The following is a 17217-nucleotide window of genomic DNA, read 5'->3' on the forward strand; positions in this document are numbered from 1 at the left end:
GACTCTGGGCACGTGACCGCGGGTCCGCCCCACCCCCTTCTTGCCTCCCCCTCTTCCCCACTACAGCTCCAACCCCACCCGGGCGCCTTCAGGACTCCGTGCTGACGTCGTAGTGGGGTCTGGGAAACCGTGTCTGTTTATAGTCAGCTGTGCCGGGCTCGCGTCCCTGCATCTGATAGTGGGGGGCGCGGATGAGAAAGGGCGGTGACGGGAAGGGGCTGCTCTCAGGCCTCTCGGGTGGGAATCGAAGACTGGAGACCTGTGGGTCGAGCCTGGGTGAGCAGTCAGGCTTTGTTCAGTGGGCCAGGCGCAGCTTTGCAGTTTTATGTCCGCGTTAAGAAAATACCCTAAAAATTAGGGCTGTGTGCTTTCCCTCCGGTTTGGACCCTCAAAAAATTACGTGTTCACCTATCTTCAGCCTTGCTAATTGGGGGTCTGGCAGGACTCCTCTCCTCTTGTTGATTGTAGGTGAACAATTTAAGGCCTGGACTGCAGCTTCTACTGGACAAATTCAGCCAAATTACCGGAAACTACTTGCTGAGATCCTGTGTGATGGTATCATGAATTTTGATGAAAAACACTTAGAAATGAGCAGAAGCAGCTTCAGACCAAATAAAATGATCAGCTATGCTCTCCTTACCTGAGACCCTCTCACTTAGACTGTAATAGTGTCTTGCTAATGTTGCACCCCAAAATCGCCTGTCCAAACAATTTTCTATGCTGCAAGCAGAGCTATCTTCAGAAAACTGGAAATTAACTCAAGCCTCAGAAACTTGCCCCTGAACCCCATTGCCCTTATCAGTGCATTCACATCCTCCTTTGGCCTCCTTTCCTCTCAAGATTAGCTGCTTCTTACTAGCTGTAGTAATCGGAATAATGCCCCCAAAAAGATGGCCACAGATTTAATTTCCAGAACCTGTGAATATTTTGTTTCACTACAAAGGGTAATTAAGGTTGCTGGTCCCATGACTATAAAATAGATAATCCAGGGTTATTGAGTGAATCTGATGTAATCACAAGGGGCTTCAAAACTGGAAAAGCGAGGGAGATGTGACTATGAAAAATGACTGAAGAGATGCAACATGGCTGGCTTCGAAAATAGAGGAAGAGGGTTTCCGCCCAGGATGGTAACCTCTAGAAGCCAGAAAAGACAAGGAAATGGATTCACTGCTAGAGCCTCTAGAATGGAGCTCAGCCCTGCCAACACCTTAATTTTATCCTACTGAGATCTGTGTTGGACTTCTGACCTATAGAACTCTAAGATAGCATGTTAATTTATATTGCTTTAAGTTTGTGGTCATTTGTTACTATAGCAATAGGAAAGTAATGCACTACCCTTCAAACACCCTTTGTTCCATCTGAGCATACTCCCCAAAACTATGCCCTTTCATTCACAGGCATGAAAGAATATTCTTTTCAAAGTCATACTCAATTTTTCAAGGCTCAACCTAAATAATGCCTTTACTTTAAAGTCATTCATGATCCCCTCTCCCCTTTCAACCTTCAGAAACTATAGTAATAATCTTTGCTCAACTACAAAGCATCCCTCCTATTTAGCACTTAATGCATTATTCTATTAGTTATTTCCCTTGATTTCCTCTATTAATTGCCAGCTCCAAACAGAAAATCATATTCACAGAGAAACATAATAGGTTCTCAATGGATATTTGCTGAAATATTGATTCTCTAGCCCCAAATTCCAAATATAATCTCCAAAGTCTGAGACACACAAGGTGGCACTTGATAAAACTGCCTGGTAACCTTTGTTGATTGATTGTATTATCTCCTAACTAGGTACTAAGGCCCTTTAGAAGAGACCCATGTTCTATGGGTGGTCTGTAACCTCTTTATCTATTAGCACAATTTTAAGCATATTACTTGGATTTTAAAATACTGGTTATTTGAATTTAATGGATGAAATTAATTAAACATTAAACTGTTGAACAAAAAAAGAACATTAAAAAGAATGAATGTTCTTTTAAAGCATTTTAATTTTACTTAATGTGACAAAAATGAATCAGCCAAATAGACAAGGAGGACTTTCTACCAAACCCATCTTGCTTTTCTCTTTCTCCTTTTCCTTCTTTACCCCTACAGATTTAGGCTCAGTGCATCAAGAGCATGTTGAGGACACTCCGTGTTCCAGCCTTTGTTAAGCAAACCCTATGACCTAACACTGCATGTGACACAGCTCAAAATTAAAAGGTTGGAATTGGATGCCAAGGAAGTCAACGGTTTGTTGAATTATATACATCTTTCAAAATGCATTTCATTTCCCCACTGATAGTGGCCATTCTCTCTTATGCACTAAATATCCACTCAGTTATCCACTTCAAATAGCTGAAACTGGACACATTGGCACGGTAAGGTGTTAAAAAAAAAAGAGGTAAAAATTCTTATTCCTGTCCTCCAGGAATTTATATTCTACCATTTATACATAGTGTAATTAGACAGCATGACAATAAAGTACTAATTTATGTGGAACAGACCTACAGGAGTACAAAATACATGATGATGTCATATTGGTTTCTTTTTGCTGATGTAACAAATTACCACAGACTTGGGAGCTTAAAGCAACACAAATTTATTATCTCACAGCTCTCAGGATTGGAAATCCAAAGTCAGTCTCTGTGGGCTAAAATCAAGATGTCGGCAGGGGTAGTTACTTCTGGGGACTCTGAGGAAGCATCCCCTCCCTTGCCTTTTCTAGCTTCTCAAGGCTAGCCGCATTACTTGCCTCATGGCCCCACATCACATTGCTTTTTCTCCTTCTACTACCACTATTGCACCATCTCTGCTCATCCTCTGATCCTCCAGCCTCCTTCTCGTAAGAACATTGACTCCACCTACATAACCCAGGGTAATCCCCCCCATCTCATGGTCCTTAAACCACATCAGCAAAGTTCCTTTTGCCATGTAAAGTAACTAACATTCATAGATTCTAGGGAGTTGAAAGTGGATACCTTTAGGGGACCATTATTCAGCCAACAACAGATGTGCAGTTGTGTAATGCACAATTGGGAAGTAACTAGAGAAATTTTTTCAAACCTAATAGAGGAAATGAATCTAAGCTGTACCTTGAAGGACAGATCAATGTAATATGCAGGCAAAAACTAGTAGTCTTCCAACAGGGAAACACACACACACACACACACACACACACACACACACACACACACACACACACACCATAAGTAGCAAACATATACTTCAGATTCAAGGACCTCAAGGTGCTGTCTTTTCAGGAAGACAAGAATAATACAGATTAAATGGTTAGTAAAAGAACCTAATAGAGAAAGGTGTTATATAATCTTTGCGATCAAAAGAACTTAAAAAGACAAAAGATAACACAAAATGTAGTCATACAGCTCAGGGTCCCACTCCTTCCCATTTAAGACTCTTAACTTTTCATGGCTGAAAATTCATTCTTCTATGGAGTTTTGCTACTATAATAAAAGTCCTGGTCCTGATCTTCAACTTTTGCTGCTGTCTGGCTGCAGAATTTGAGAGTCTTTGTATATTCTGCCGAGGAGGTCCTTTGGCTTTCACATTTCATCTTGAATTGGAGCTTAATTGCCCTCAGTATATCGTCATTTTTTCTCCAATGCTTTAATAGCATATGGCAAGAGCCATTTAATTCTACAGTCCTTATATTTACTACTTCCCTAATCATCTCAAAGACCTGGGTTATTACACCTTGCAGTGCATCGCTTCCACTAGAGTCCTATCCCAGCTCACCAGTGCAGCTTGTCAGGCACTATCAACACTCCACCTACAACCATAGATCGGATCCTCATTGCTAGCCAGCCAGTGGGCTGACATTGCCAGGACATCATGGGCACCAACTTTCCCAGATGGGATTCCCCAGGAAACAGATTCTGAGACCGAGGTTTGCATGCAGGAACCTTATAGGAGGGTACTTTCAGGAACAACACCTGTAAGAAAATGAAGAGGGTAGGACTGGGTAGAAGAAGGTGAGCTGAACTGCTTAGGAGTTAGATCAGAGGCTTCAGCTGATCCCATGGGGAGTTCTGGAGCCACAAAAGAGCGTTCGAGTTTTCTCACATAGAGGCAAGGGGCTGAACCTTAGTACAACTGTATCAGTCACTGGATGCAGGCGTACCCTGAGAAGAGGTGTAAACTCAGGCAAATTAGCACCCTTCAGCAAGACGCTCGGATGTGTGAGCCATCGGCAGTCAACACATCCAACAGATAGAATCAGGCTTTCTGTCCTGAAGGAGGGATGTGGGCAGCACACAATGGCATCCACTATGGTTAGTTTCTGCTCACACCCTACAGATTCACAAGCCAAGAGAAAAGCAAGATGTACTGAAGCAGTCCAAAGAAGATTAGGTAACTATTCTGGAAGGATCTCCTTCTAAGACAGAAATGCTGGAGAAATGATGGGTTAATAATGAAAGGATAATTTTGGCACGACAAGGAAGTAAACTGAGGTCATCTGTGACTTCCTTGATGTCCATGATCATACCTTTCCCTGAGTCTCTTCCTACCTATCTGATCACCCTCCAGTTTCCTTCACTGACTCCTTTTCTGCCATCTTCCCCTTCCCCACACTTGTAAAGGTGTGGCCTGTGTTTCCTCCTCACCCTCTTCTCACTCTGCACTTTCTTTCTTGTCTATTTCACTTTGTCCCTTAGATCTGGATGACACCCGCATCTACATCTCCAGCTCTCACCTCACTTCCAAACTTCTCGCTTATGAGTTTCAGAATCTAATCTTCTGCTACCGCTGGCCATCTCTTCCATCCCACCTCAAATTCAACACGTCCAAAACCAAATTCCTTAATGTAACATTCATGGGCCATCACAATCTGGTCTCCACCTAGTTGGGCTGTTCCTCCTCTGCATTCAATGGCTTTCTGCCTTTTTTGCTGGTTATTTTCTGGATACACGTGCATTTTTTGTCATTTGCAGTTACACATACTGTTCCTTGTGCCTGAGATGCCCTATTTATCCTTTTCCATTTGTCAGAATTCAACTCACTGTCCAAATCCCAAGTTGCATGTCACCTTATTTAAGAAGTCCTTCCTAAGGGCACAATCAGAATTAATCTCTTCTACCAGGCTTTGTTTATACCTCCAATAAGACAGTTACCATTGTCTACCTTTTATTATAGTTACTGAGTTTGTATTTGTCTCTCTCTCTAGGTTGTGAACTTTCTCAAGCCTTGCACTGTCAAGTTGTCTCACTCATCTTTAGACATTCATTGCCTAGCTCAGCATTTTGCCTATGGTAGGATTTATATTAGTTAGTGTACACATTCAGCTGCTATAACAAAGACCAAGGTAACAGTGGCTCAAACAAGATAGAAGTGTATCTCTCACACACAGGGGCACAGACTCCTTGTAGCTTATAGCTCGGTCATCACTTGACTGTTGGCCTCACTGGTATGACCCAGAGAACCCCACCAAGTCCACATGTCACACAGCAGGATGGAAAAGAAGGGTCAGAGAGAGAGGACACATCCTCTCCATGTCATGACCTGGAACTGAGTATACACTTCCACTCAAATTCCATTGAACAGGACTTAGTTGCGGAGAGGCAGGAGATGTTCTTTCACAGATCAGCCACGCACACAGGTAAAACATTGGGATGTAGCAGAGAATGGATGATGGAAAGCAACTAGCAGTCTTGCCACAGAATCAACCGATGCCTGCTTTAAAAACAATATTATAAAGCATTCACTTCACTCACTAGCAGATTGGGAAAGAGAAAAAAGAAAAAGTAGTCATGCTTGCAACAAGATAGCTGCTGAGTGGGAACGAGAAGAGAAAGAAGAGAATCAGTGTACTCTCCTCCTCAGCCAGCATTCCCATCAGATGCCTCTGGCTGGCTGAGGTCCAATTCTCTCTCAGTAATTTGGCCTTTCCCCCTTCAGCAAGGACTCCTTCAAAGTCACCTGGGCCTTACAGTGGGATTCACATTTCTGATTTGAGTCAGAAATAAGAAACAATTCAGGATTGTCATAGTCAATAATGATTCCAAGTAACTAGATATCTCATCTATTAAGAGTTATCTCTCGTTCAAATACTGTTTGCCCCAAAACTTCCAGAGTAGCTGTTTCTCCTTCTACTTAAGGGAGGAAGAGGATAAGGAATGGGAAGATGGACCAACAGGAAAGACTTAAGTAGAAATTGCTAGTCCTCCCTGCTTATCCCATATTCTCTTTATTAATCAAATTTAAAGGCTAGATTTATTAGTGAAGATAGGGGATGTTCAATGGCCTTTCCATTCCTTCCTTCTTTCTTTCTTCCATTCTTCCTTCCTTCCTCTTTCTTTCTTTCCTTTCTTTCTTCTCTCTCTCCCTCTGTCTTTTTCTTCCTCCTTCCCTCCCTCCCTTTACCTCTCTTTTGCTGTAAATAAATTGGTAACAAAAATTGTACGTATTTCTTAAAAGGAGGCATACCCCCAAACTGGAAACAACACAAATGTCCACCAAGAAGAGAACAGACAGACAAATTGGAGTCTCCTCACACAATGGAATACTATGCAACATAAAAAGGATTGCTGGTACACACAATATGGAAAAGCATCAAATTAATTATTATGCTGAACAAAAGCAGGCAGACATAAAAGAGTGTATTTTGTATGATTCCATTTACACAAAGCTCTAGAACTAGCAAAACTAATCCACAGTGATAAAAGGCAGAAGAATGGTTGCCCAAGACTGAAGGGAAAGAGGCTGGCTAATCAGAGGCACAAGGAAACTTTCTGGCTTTTATTTTTACTTTACTATTGTGCAGCCACCACCATCTTCCATCTTCAGAACACTTTCATTTTCCCCAACTGAAACTCTGTACCCATTAAATACTAACTCCCACCTTCCTCTCCCTAGCCCCTGTCTGTCATTGTGCTATCTATGAATTTGACTACTCCAAGTACCTCACAATTGGAGTCATAAAATATTTGTCCATTTGTGATTGGCTTATTTCACTTAGTGTAATGTCTTCAAAGGCCATCTTGTGTTATAGCATGTATCTGAATACCCTTCCTTTCTATGGCTGAGTAATATTCTATTTCATGTATGCACCACATTTTGTTTATCCACTCATCTGTCAATGGACACTTGGATTGCTTCCAACTTTTGGCTATTGTGAATACTATTACTATGAACATGGGTGTACAAATATTTGTTCAAGTCCCTGCTTTCACTTCTTTTGGGCATATACTCAGAAGAGGAATGGCTGGATCAAACAGTAATTCTATGCTTAATTTTTTGAGGAACTTCCACAGCATTTTTCCATAGCAGATGCACCATTTTACATTCCCACCAGCAATGCACAAAGGATCCAATTTCTCCACACTCTGGCCAACACTTGTTATTTTCTGGTTTTGGCTTTTTTTCTTATTTATAATAATAGCCATCCTAATGCATGTGAAGTGGTATCTTATTGTGGTTTGTTGTTTTTTTGTTTTTTGTTTTGGAGGGGGAGGTAATTAGGTTTATTTATTTACTTATTTAGTGGAGGTACTGGGAGTTGAACCCAGGACCTCATGCATGCTAGGTGTGCACTCTACCACTGAGCTATACCCTTCCCCCTCATTGTGGTTTTGATTTGCCTTTATCTAATGATGAATGATGGTGAGCATCTTTTCGTTTGCTTATTGGCTATTTGTTTATCTTTGGAGAAATGTCTATTCACTTAAACGAAAGTAACACCTGGTGTCCCAAGTGTGACTATCCAACTATCTACATCCTGTATCCAAACCCACGAGCAGGCTCTGAATTATTCCTGCATTTTCAGGCCTCTCTGCATTTGCTCATGCAACTCACTCAACCTGAAATACACTTCCCCATCCATCAAAATCTTTCTTTCAAGTCCCAGCTGAAGGGCTCTGGTAAGCTTTCCCAAATCTCCCAATCAGAACAACTGCTTCTTCCCCTTCCCTGTGCTTGTTTCACTCTGTCCCTTGCACTAGAAGCCAAGGCCCTTTGGCCTAGGAATGGAATCTGTTTATTTTATATGTATGCCCTGCTGACACCCTACATAAATCTGATGGATAGATGAATAAATACTTTATAGTCTTCAAATTATAGGAGGCTCCTATAATTTTATAAAGTGTCTATAGCCTTTTAGGAGACAGATGAAACACAGAAGAAAAGTGTGGTCCATAAATGTGTGCACAGGACTGTGGGGGTAAGGGAAGCCCAAATGTGGATATGTGAGTTAGAGATTCAAAGTATGCTCATAGGAGGAAACCTGAGAAGCTGGTGGGGAGGTGCTGAGTAGGTATGCTGGTGGGGGTGGTGGAGCAATGTGCGGAGATAAACTAAAAGATCAGGGATGGTTGCTGTGTGAGGAGACTGAAGAGAGCTGTGGGGCAATGAGAAGGCACGACCATACCTGTAAGTAGTCCTGGCCTTGTGAATAAGCAGTGATTTTCATTCCTGTTCACTGCCCCACTCCAACTCACACACACTTTAGCTTTTTATTATTCTTTCATTCCCTTGGCTCTTAAAGATTTCTTCATAAAATGAAAATATCCCTGAGAGGTATTCAATTCCCATCAATTAACATCTTAGTTACCAATTATGCCAGTATATGAAAGCCATATCTTGAGGGAAATGGGGTGTGGTGGTCAGTTCTGTATGTTAACTTGGCTAGACATAGTCCCCAGTTATTTAATCAAACACTAATTTAGCGGCCACAGTGAAGGTATTTTGTAAATGTGAATTAAATCCTTATCAGTTGACTTCAAGACTCTCCTAGCTATTCCAGTGGGCTTGATTCAATCAGTTAAAGGTTTTAAGAGCAGAACTGAGGTTTCTCTGAAGAAGAATTCCCTCTGTGGATAACAGCTTCTGCTGATGCCCCAGAGTCCCAGCGTGCCCTTCCCGATGGCCTGCCCTCCTGTGTGCCCCTCCCGATGGCCTGCCCTGCCAGTGTGCCTTGCCAGCCACCACAATCATGTAAGCCAATTCCATGCAATAAATCTCTAAATATATCTCCTACTAGTTCTGTTTCTCTGGTTGAAGCCTGATGGAGGATTAGGGGCTGGGCAGGGAGAGGGGAGAGGCCTGCACGGAGGAATAAAGGAAGAGGAGCAGGCAGCAAAGGGAATGTTGACGGGGGAGTTGATTTGATAATTCTGCCCAAAGAAGGCCTTACTGGAGAAAAATAAAAGAAAGGACAGAAAACTCTCAGAGGAGACTGAGAGTCAGAGTAAAGAAAGGTAGACAAGGTGGGGAGACCACACCACAAACTCAGTCTTCTTCAGCAGCTTTGGTTATCAGCAGCAGTCGGGGTAGAGAGGGGATACTGACGTCCTAAAGGAACCTAGTATCTGCAGATTGCATGAGAGCTATTCCTCAGAACAGCACCAGCGCACTTTGGCTTCTTTGTACGTTTCTGTTCTTTCACATAACCACAGTGGCAAATGAGTACCTTTGAAACTAATGCTTCCAGGCTCAACTGCAAAGTCAAATGCACTTGGAAAAAAGAAAAAAGAACAGAGAGGGAACTGGGTTCCTTCTAAACCTAGAGGGTTTCCCCAAACGTTATGACTAATTCTGGCAAATTTCCCAGAAACTAGGTATTCTAAACTAAGTATGTATTTGAATAACTCAAGAGCAAGACTATAAGTTGGAAAAACTATAATGTTTGAATACATACTTCAGTAAGCAAGTTAGTAAAAAGATGGTAATGTATATGAGCACTGAAGGAAAGAAAAAAAGTGACCCTTGACTATAATACAGCATTCAAGGGACTCTAAGAAGGAAGCTACATACACATGATTTAAAAAAAAAAAAAAAACAGGAATAAGCAAAAAGTTAGAGATCCAAAACTGGACAGACTTACATACCAATAATTAAAGGAATCAGCAACTGGAGGAGAAATATAAAAAATCAGCTAGTAGGCTAGAATGTTTCACATAGAAATTACATGAAAAAAAAAAGTAAGCTGAAATAAATTAGGAAATCTTCATAATAAAAATTTCTTCTGAAAGGAACAAACTACTGATATATACAATAACATGGGTAAATCTTAAAAACTTTATGCTCAGTGATAGAAGCCTATACTAAGTAGGTGCATACTGTGTGATTCCTTTTACATAAAGTTCTAGAACAGCAAAGACTGATCTATGGTGAAAACTAATCAAAACAGTGGTTAGTTCTAAGGAGTAAGGAAAGGGATTGACTGGAATGGGCAAAAATGAACTTCTAGAGCAATTATTAGTCATGAAGAAAATATAAGTTCAATGCAAGTTAGAAGTACAATGAATTACTCCAATGGAAACTATGCACAAGGATTGGTGTATAGATCAATGGAATAGAATTGAGAGTCCAGAAATAAATCCATATATTTGTGGCCAATTGCTTTTCCACAACAGGACCAAGACAGTTCAATGAAAAACTAGCCTTTTCAACCAGTGATGCTGGGACATCTGGATAGTCACACACAAAAGAATCAGTTTGGACCCTTACCTCATACCATATACAAAGATTAATTGAAAGTGGATTATAAACCTGTAATGTAAGAGCTAAAGCTTATGAAATGCTTAGAAAGAAACATAGGTATAAATATTTGTGATTTTGGATTGGGCAATGATTTCTTAGATATGATACGAAAACAGAAGCAAAAAAGAGAAAAATAAATTGGAGCTCATCAAAATTAAATGAAAAAAAAAAACTGACAATACCAAATGTTGGTGAGGATGACAGTGATCTCTCATACTTTCCTATGGAAGTATAAAATGGTATAAGCACTTTGGAAAACTGGCAGTTTCTTATCAAGTTAAACATATATCCATCCTGTAATGCAGCAATTCCACTCCTAGGTATTTACCCAAGAGAAATGATGAATATCTATGAATACTCTTATAGAACTGTATTCATGGAGAGCATTGTTGACTCCGTAGCCCCAGTGCAAGGAAGTTCTTCAGCAAGATGACAGCAAGAAAGTTCAGGTGGTGCCTGTTCAGGGGCAGAGTTAAAACTAAGGGTTCCTCTTCAGAAATCTGTATTTTTAACTATCAGCCGCCAAGAATGGTTAGTAAATCTTTTAAAAAAGACAAATTGCTATTTATTGAGCACTTAGTATACAACAGGCACTGTGCTACATGGTTAATCTTATTTAGGCTCGACCAGAACCCTAGAAGGAATATAACCATAATATTGTCTTTATTTTATAGATGGAGTAACTAAAGCTTACAGAAGTTAGCAGCTTGCCCATGGTCACCAAAGTAAATACATGATTGTACATGCCACGATTAAAAGGAGTATGTTTGTCTCATTCATCTTTGAGTTTCCCATGTCTAGCACATATTGACTGTATAAATTATTATGATAACTGTATAAATTGTAGTGAATGATGGACTTGACTGTCTGACCTTAAGAGAACACACGAGTATCTCTATTCTACACTAACTCTAACAGCCCTATTTTTAAGACACAAGTTTGTAATTCAAGGTTTGGTTTTGTTTTACATATAGACACTACAGAGTTTTAACTTTGACAAGCCAGTGAGATTTCTCTTTCAAAATTCTAACAGGATAGCAGGACCCCTAAAATTAACTTACTGAAAATGAAACAAACAAAAATGTAGTAATTACTTGAAGGCGTCAGTAGTGATTACTGTCCTACTCTATCAGCTGGGTAAATGATGGTAGCAGAGGCATTTAAAATACCCCTACTACCTAAGGTAAGTAATACTAGTTACTGTAACAGATGCAACCTAAAATCTCTAAGTCTTAACCAAATAAAAGTCACTTCTCTTTCACCATACAGCCAGTGGAGGTCAGCAGGTAGCGGGCGCTCTGCTCCACATGGTCAACCAGGGACCCAGGTTCCTTCCATTGCATGTCTGTGCCTTCATATGGATACTCAGTTCCCTCCACTTACCTGACAGACCAGGAAAGAAAATGAGAGTGACTTATACTTTTTATGGGACAGGCCTGGAAGTGTCACATATTCCTTTGTTTACATTTTATTGGCCATAACTCAGCCAGAAAGCCTCACCTAACTGCAAACTATGTGCCCCAAGAAGAGGACAAGGATATTAACAAAAATGATCAGTCTATGTGGAAACATCCCAAACTGGGAAGAAAAAAACTCTCAAAACCCAACAAAAGAGGGATGTTAAGCCTACTATGACATCTAGAATATGATACAGTTGTTTAAAACAGATCAGATAACTTGATATAATGACATATCAAATAAAACAAAACTATAAAGAAGAAGAAAATAATAGGTATAAATGGATCACAACTAGATAAAACCACATGTATATTTACTGTTAACAGTTAAAAGGGTCGGAATTTTGTAATATCTAAAGGTTTTTTAATATCAAAACTTATGGGATGTAGCAAAAGCAATACTAAGAGGGAAGTTCATAGTGATAAATGTCTACATTAAAAAAGAATAAAAATCTCAAATAATCTAATTTTCACATCAAAGAGCTAGAAGAAGAATAAATGAAACCCAAAGTTAGTAAAAGGACGGAAATAACAAAAATTCTAGCAGAAATAAGTGAAAAAGAAAACAGAAAAGCAACAGAAGAAAATCAACAAAGCTGAGTAGATTTTTTTTTGAAAAGATAAACAAAATCAACAAATTCTTAGACTAAGTAAGGTAAAAAGAGAGTATTCAAATAAATAAAATCCTAAATTGAAGAAGAGACATACAACTTATGTCATGGAAATAAAAAGGATCATAAAAGACTACTATGAACAATTATACACCAACAAACTGGATAAACTAGAAGAAAGTAGAACTCCTGCACACTGTTGGTAGGAATGCAAAATGGTACAACTGATCTGGAAAACAGTATGGGGTTCCTCAAAAAATTAAAAATAGAACTACCATATGATCCAGCAACCCCGCTTCTGGGTATTTATCTAAAAGAACTGAAATCAAGATCTCAAAGATATTAGCACTTCTGTGTTCACTGCAGCACTATTTACAAGAGACAAAGAAATAAATGTCCAATGACAGATAAATGGATAAAGAAAATGTGATCATCTACATACAATAAAATACTGTTCCACCTTTAAAAGGAAGGGAATTCTGCAATATGCAACAAGATACATGAATCTTGAGGACATTATGCTAAGTGAAATAAGCCAGTCATAGAAAGACAAATACTGCATGATCCCACTTATATCAGGTATCTACAATAGTCAAATTCATATAATCAGAGTGGAATGGTGGTTGCCAGGAACTGGAGGGTGAGGGAAATGGGGAGTTACAGTGGGCTTTATGTTTCAGTTAAGCAAGAGAAATAAGTTCTAATTGGCAGACTGCTGGTTGAACAGCTCCTGGATGTCTGCCCCATGGCAGAGAAGCCCTGAAATGGAGCAGTGGGGCTAGAAGCGTCTCAGGAGGACTCCTCCCCGGCCACTCCATGACTGGCTGGAGGCTGCTGTCACGGACCCGGGCACAGGTACTGGGCGTAGGCAAAGGCAGCCTGGGTACTGCTCAAGGCTTGGGGGACAGAACAAATATCTGGCTTTTGGTTAGAAGTCTCCACAGCAAGAGTTGTACTTGGTGGGATGAGCATCTCTGCAAAGAAAATGTTCCATTTGTGAAGCAGTTAGTTTCTGATAAAAATGAAACCCAGTTAGTTAGTGAACTGTATCCTCTGAAGATGAGCCATGCCCTTTGCATCCTTGGGAACCAGGTTCCTCTGGAGTTGGCCTTATCACACTGAAGCATGATGCCTTTATGGACCAAGGATGGTCAAAAGCATATGATCACATTAGTTCAGATACAAGACTGTCACATCCTAAAATAAACTCCAAAGGAAAACCATAGTGGAAAATGGCAGCCCTAAGTGTAGGAGGGAAAACGGCATCACATTTCTGTAAACCTACATGTATGTTGGAAATCTACTGAGAACTTGGATTGCTGCCAGGATGGAAAGTTAAAACCTTTCATGGAACAGAGAACACTGTGATTAAACCAGGCAATCCTTGTTATGCTGCTCACTTTCTCCCAGGACAGTATGTGAATGTCACAGCAAAAACTATATTGGTAAAGCTTTTCAAGGCATCGTGAAAAGATGGGAGATTTAAAGGCCAGCCTTCTACTCATGGTCAAACAAAAATCCACAGGATACCTAGAACAATTTCAACCAGTGATGTCGCCAGAGACCAGCCTGGCACCAAAATGCCTGGACAAATGGGAAGTACAGAGAGGACAGCATATGGACTGAAAGTGTAGACACAAAACACAATATCATCTATGAAAATGGACATAACAATTGAGATTCTAAACTGCCTGCCTATAAAGATTTCTGTAAAATTCCATCATCCCCTATGTATGTTCCTAATGGAGAGGAAGAGAAACAACCAGGAGATTTATATGATAAGAACATGGGTCAGGCCAGCAGGCCTTCTATTACATTTGCCTGACCTCACTGGGCACAGCAGAACCTTACACGTTCTTTGGGTTTCGATGGGCCAGAACAATAAGATATCCAGGATTTATGTTCTCTCTTCTCAACCACAGTGATACCACACTTGTTATCTTTGTCAAAGGTGTAAATATATCACTCATCCTCCAAGTGAATTTTGTTAGAAAAATTCTAACTTAAATCAGTTAAGTAGATTTGATAGGCCAAATTTAGATGGATTGGTGGTTTGTATATTAGCAAACTCTTTATAATTTGTAGGATTCATTCTTTTTTATTTAATTTCCCAAGCTATCTTAAGGTGTTCATAAATTTAACTTTCTTTCTTTAAAAGAAAAATAAGGGGGTGTGGCCAAGATGGTGGAGTAGGAAAACCCTGAGCTCACCCCCTCCCATGGGCACACCAAAATTGTAACTATTTATAGAGAAACTTTTGACAAACCTGAAGACTAGCAGAAATGATCTCCTACAACTAAGGACATAAAGGAGGAACCACAACGAGACAGGTAGGAGGGACAGACACATGGTCTAGTCAGGACCCATGCCTCAGGTGGGTGACCCACAAATCAGAGGGAAATTACAATTTCAGAGGTTCTCCCCAAGGAACAAGGGGGCTGAGCCCAACATCGGGCTCCCCAAGTCGAGGGTCATGCACTGGCAAGAAGAGTCACCAGAATGTTTGGCTTTGAACCCCAGTGGGGCTTCCTTTCAAGGGGCAGGAGAAGGGGGAACTGGACGAAGGCAGTCAAAAGGTACAAACTTCCAGTTAGATGATAAATAAGTACTAGTGGTGTTGTGTATAACATGACAAACATAATTAACTCTGCTGTATGTTATATATGAAAGTTGTTAAGACAGTAAATCCTGAGAGTTCTCATCCCAAGAAAAAAAGTTTTTTTCTATTTCTTTAAACTATGTAAGACGATGTTGTTCACTAAACTTGTGATAATCACCTCATGATGTGTATGTAAGTCAGATCATTACACTGTACACTTTAAATTCATCCAGTGCTGTATGTCAATATCTCAATTAAACTGGAAGGAAAAAATAAAATTAGAAAGATGACTAGGTCCTGGAGATCTGCTGTACAACATGGTACCTACAGTCAACAATAGTACATGGAACACTTAAAATTTTGTTTTTAAGATTTAAGAGGGTAAATCTCACACTAAGTGTTCTTTCAACAATAAAATAAGATAGAAAACTAACTGAATTGCCAGAAAGATTCTAAAAAGTGTCAGGGTTAGTCTAGACCCCAAGCTCAGGACTCCGAAGTGTGGGACAGATACCCTGTTACAATCATCAGCTATTGGACTTGGGGATTGAAATCCCACACACTCTTGGTGACATTTGCACAAAACCAAGCAGAGGAAGGAAATCTAACAATATAAAAAGAAACGCAAATCAGACTTTTGGTCAGCTCTGGGATGACATTAAGGCACGAGACTGGAGCGATTCAATTCACAAACTTCCCTTTGGGAACAATACTAAGGAGTGGGGGACCAGTGAATTTCCTCCCTGCTAGTCAGTGTAATATCCTGACCCTTGTACATAACACAGTACAGTCACGCTTGGCTCGTCCACAGCAAAAAAAGCAAAGGGAAATACTCAGTATCACTTTAGCTTTGTACCTATAGAATATTCCATACACATTCATATTCAAAGCATACTCCTTGAAAAAAAATAATACATGAAAGTATAGAATTTAGAAAAAGGCTTTCTCTCCTCCCCACTTTGACATGTGTCCCTACACTTTGCTATCACTTGACATATACCCTCCCAGTTTTGTGTACACATACACACACACACACAGTATTTGAAATAAATGGTATTATTCCAACTGTATCATTCTGCAATTTGTTCTTCTTACTTAAAATTTATATAGATGGACCTCAGTTTTTCTGTAGGCTGCCTAGTGGTGCGTATGACAAAGCAATCACTCATCAATGGGATGCTTTTTATTTTATTTCTTTTTATTAAACTATTTTTAAAGTGTTTTATTTAGAGAAGTAATACTTGCATATATTCTAAAAATTCAGACTCTGCAGAAGTGTCTAAAAGGAGAAACAAAAATCTCCCACCACCTATCCCCACCAACCCCACCCCTCCCACACCCATTACTCAGAACTTTTATTAACAGTTCCTGTTTTAAGTTCTACTGCTGACTACCACTGAAACTGTATGGAACATATTTATACCTCTTTCTCTTGAGTTGTCAACTATATATATTATCTATTGACTCCTCATGATGAAAAATTAGACAAAATTAGTACATTCAACACATGGATGAATGTGAAATACGGCACTTGGCTACTGAACGATCTTAGCCTGCTGCTAATAGTGAGTCATCTTCTGTGTCAATATAATTTGGTTGCTACAAATAATATTTTAATTATATAAATATAGTAGTTTAGCAGTAACTTGGGTTTGGATACAGATAAACTCCCCTAGGAAATGGAATACCTCGGTTCATATCATGGTCCTGCTGCCAATTAACTTTGTGACTGTAAACACATTACTTAACCTCACGGGGCCGTAGTTTCTTGTCTCTTCAAATAGGAATAATAACTATCTCATGGAACTAAAAGAGGATCAAATTAAATCATGCCTTTGAAAATGCATTGTGAGCCACAGATATCATTAGCACCTTCCTCTTTAACCATCTCTGTCATTCCTGGAGCCAGTGAAGGGAAAACAAGGCAGAGAGTCCGGCAGACAGGTCAGGCTGCGAGGTCAGGAATCCTCACTTTGCCTTTGGCTTCTCTGGTTTCACCCGAGACATCTGATGGAATGGGAGTGTCCCTGGAGCGGTAGCTGAACCAGCAGTGGAGTCAACAGGGTCTGTC

General features: G+C 40.0%; 1 protein-coding gene and 1 pseudogene across 2 annotated transcripts in view; one reads left to right on the forward strand and one right to left on the reverse strand.

The window, feature by feature from the left end:
- Window positions 1-13251: 13251 nt before the first annotated feature.
- LOC102506847 lies at window positions 13252-14399 on the forward strand (annotated as a pseudogene).
- A 1917-nt stretch (window positions 14400-16316) lies between these two features.
- Window positions 16317-17217, reverse strand: part of LOC106731167 — a 74594-nt gene continuing 73693 nt past the window's right edge. For both annotated transcript variants that reach the window (XR_004320478.1, XR_001367575.2), the window contains one exon: window positions 16317-17212. The gene's annotated coding sequence lies outside the window, so the exon portion shown is untranslated. The remainder of the gene's footprint in view (window positions 17213-17217) is intronic.

This window comes from Camelus ferus, chromosome 6, assembly GCF_009834535.1.
Source record: "Camelus ferus isolate YT-003-E chromosome 6, BCGSAC_Cfer_1.0, whole genome shotgun sequence".
NCBI lineage: Eukaryota > Metazoa > Chordata > Mammalia > Artiodactyla > Camelidae > Camelus > Camelus ferus.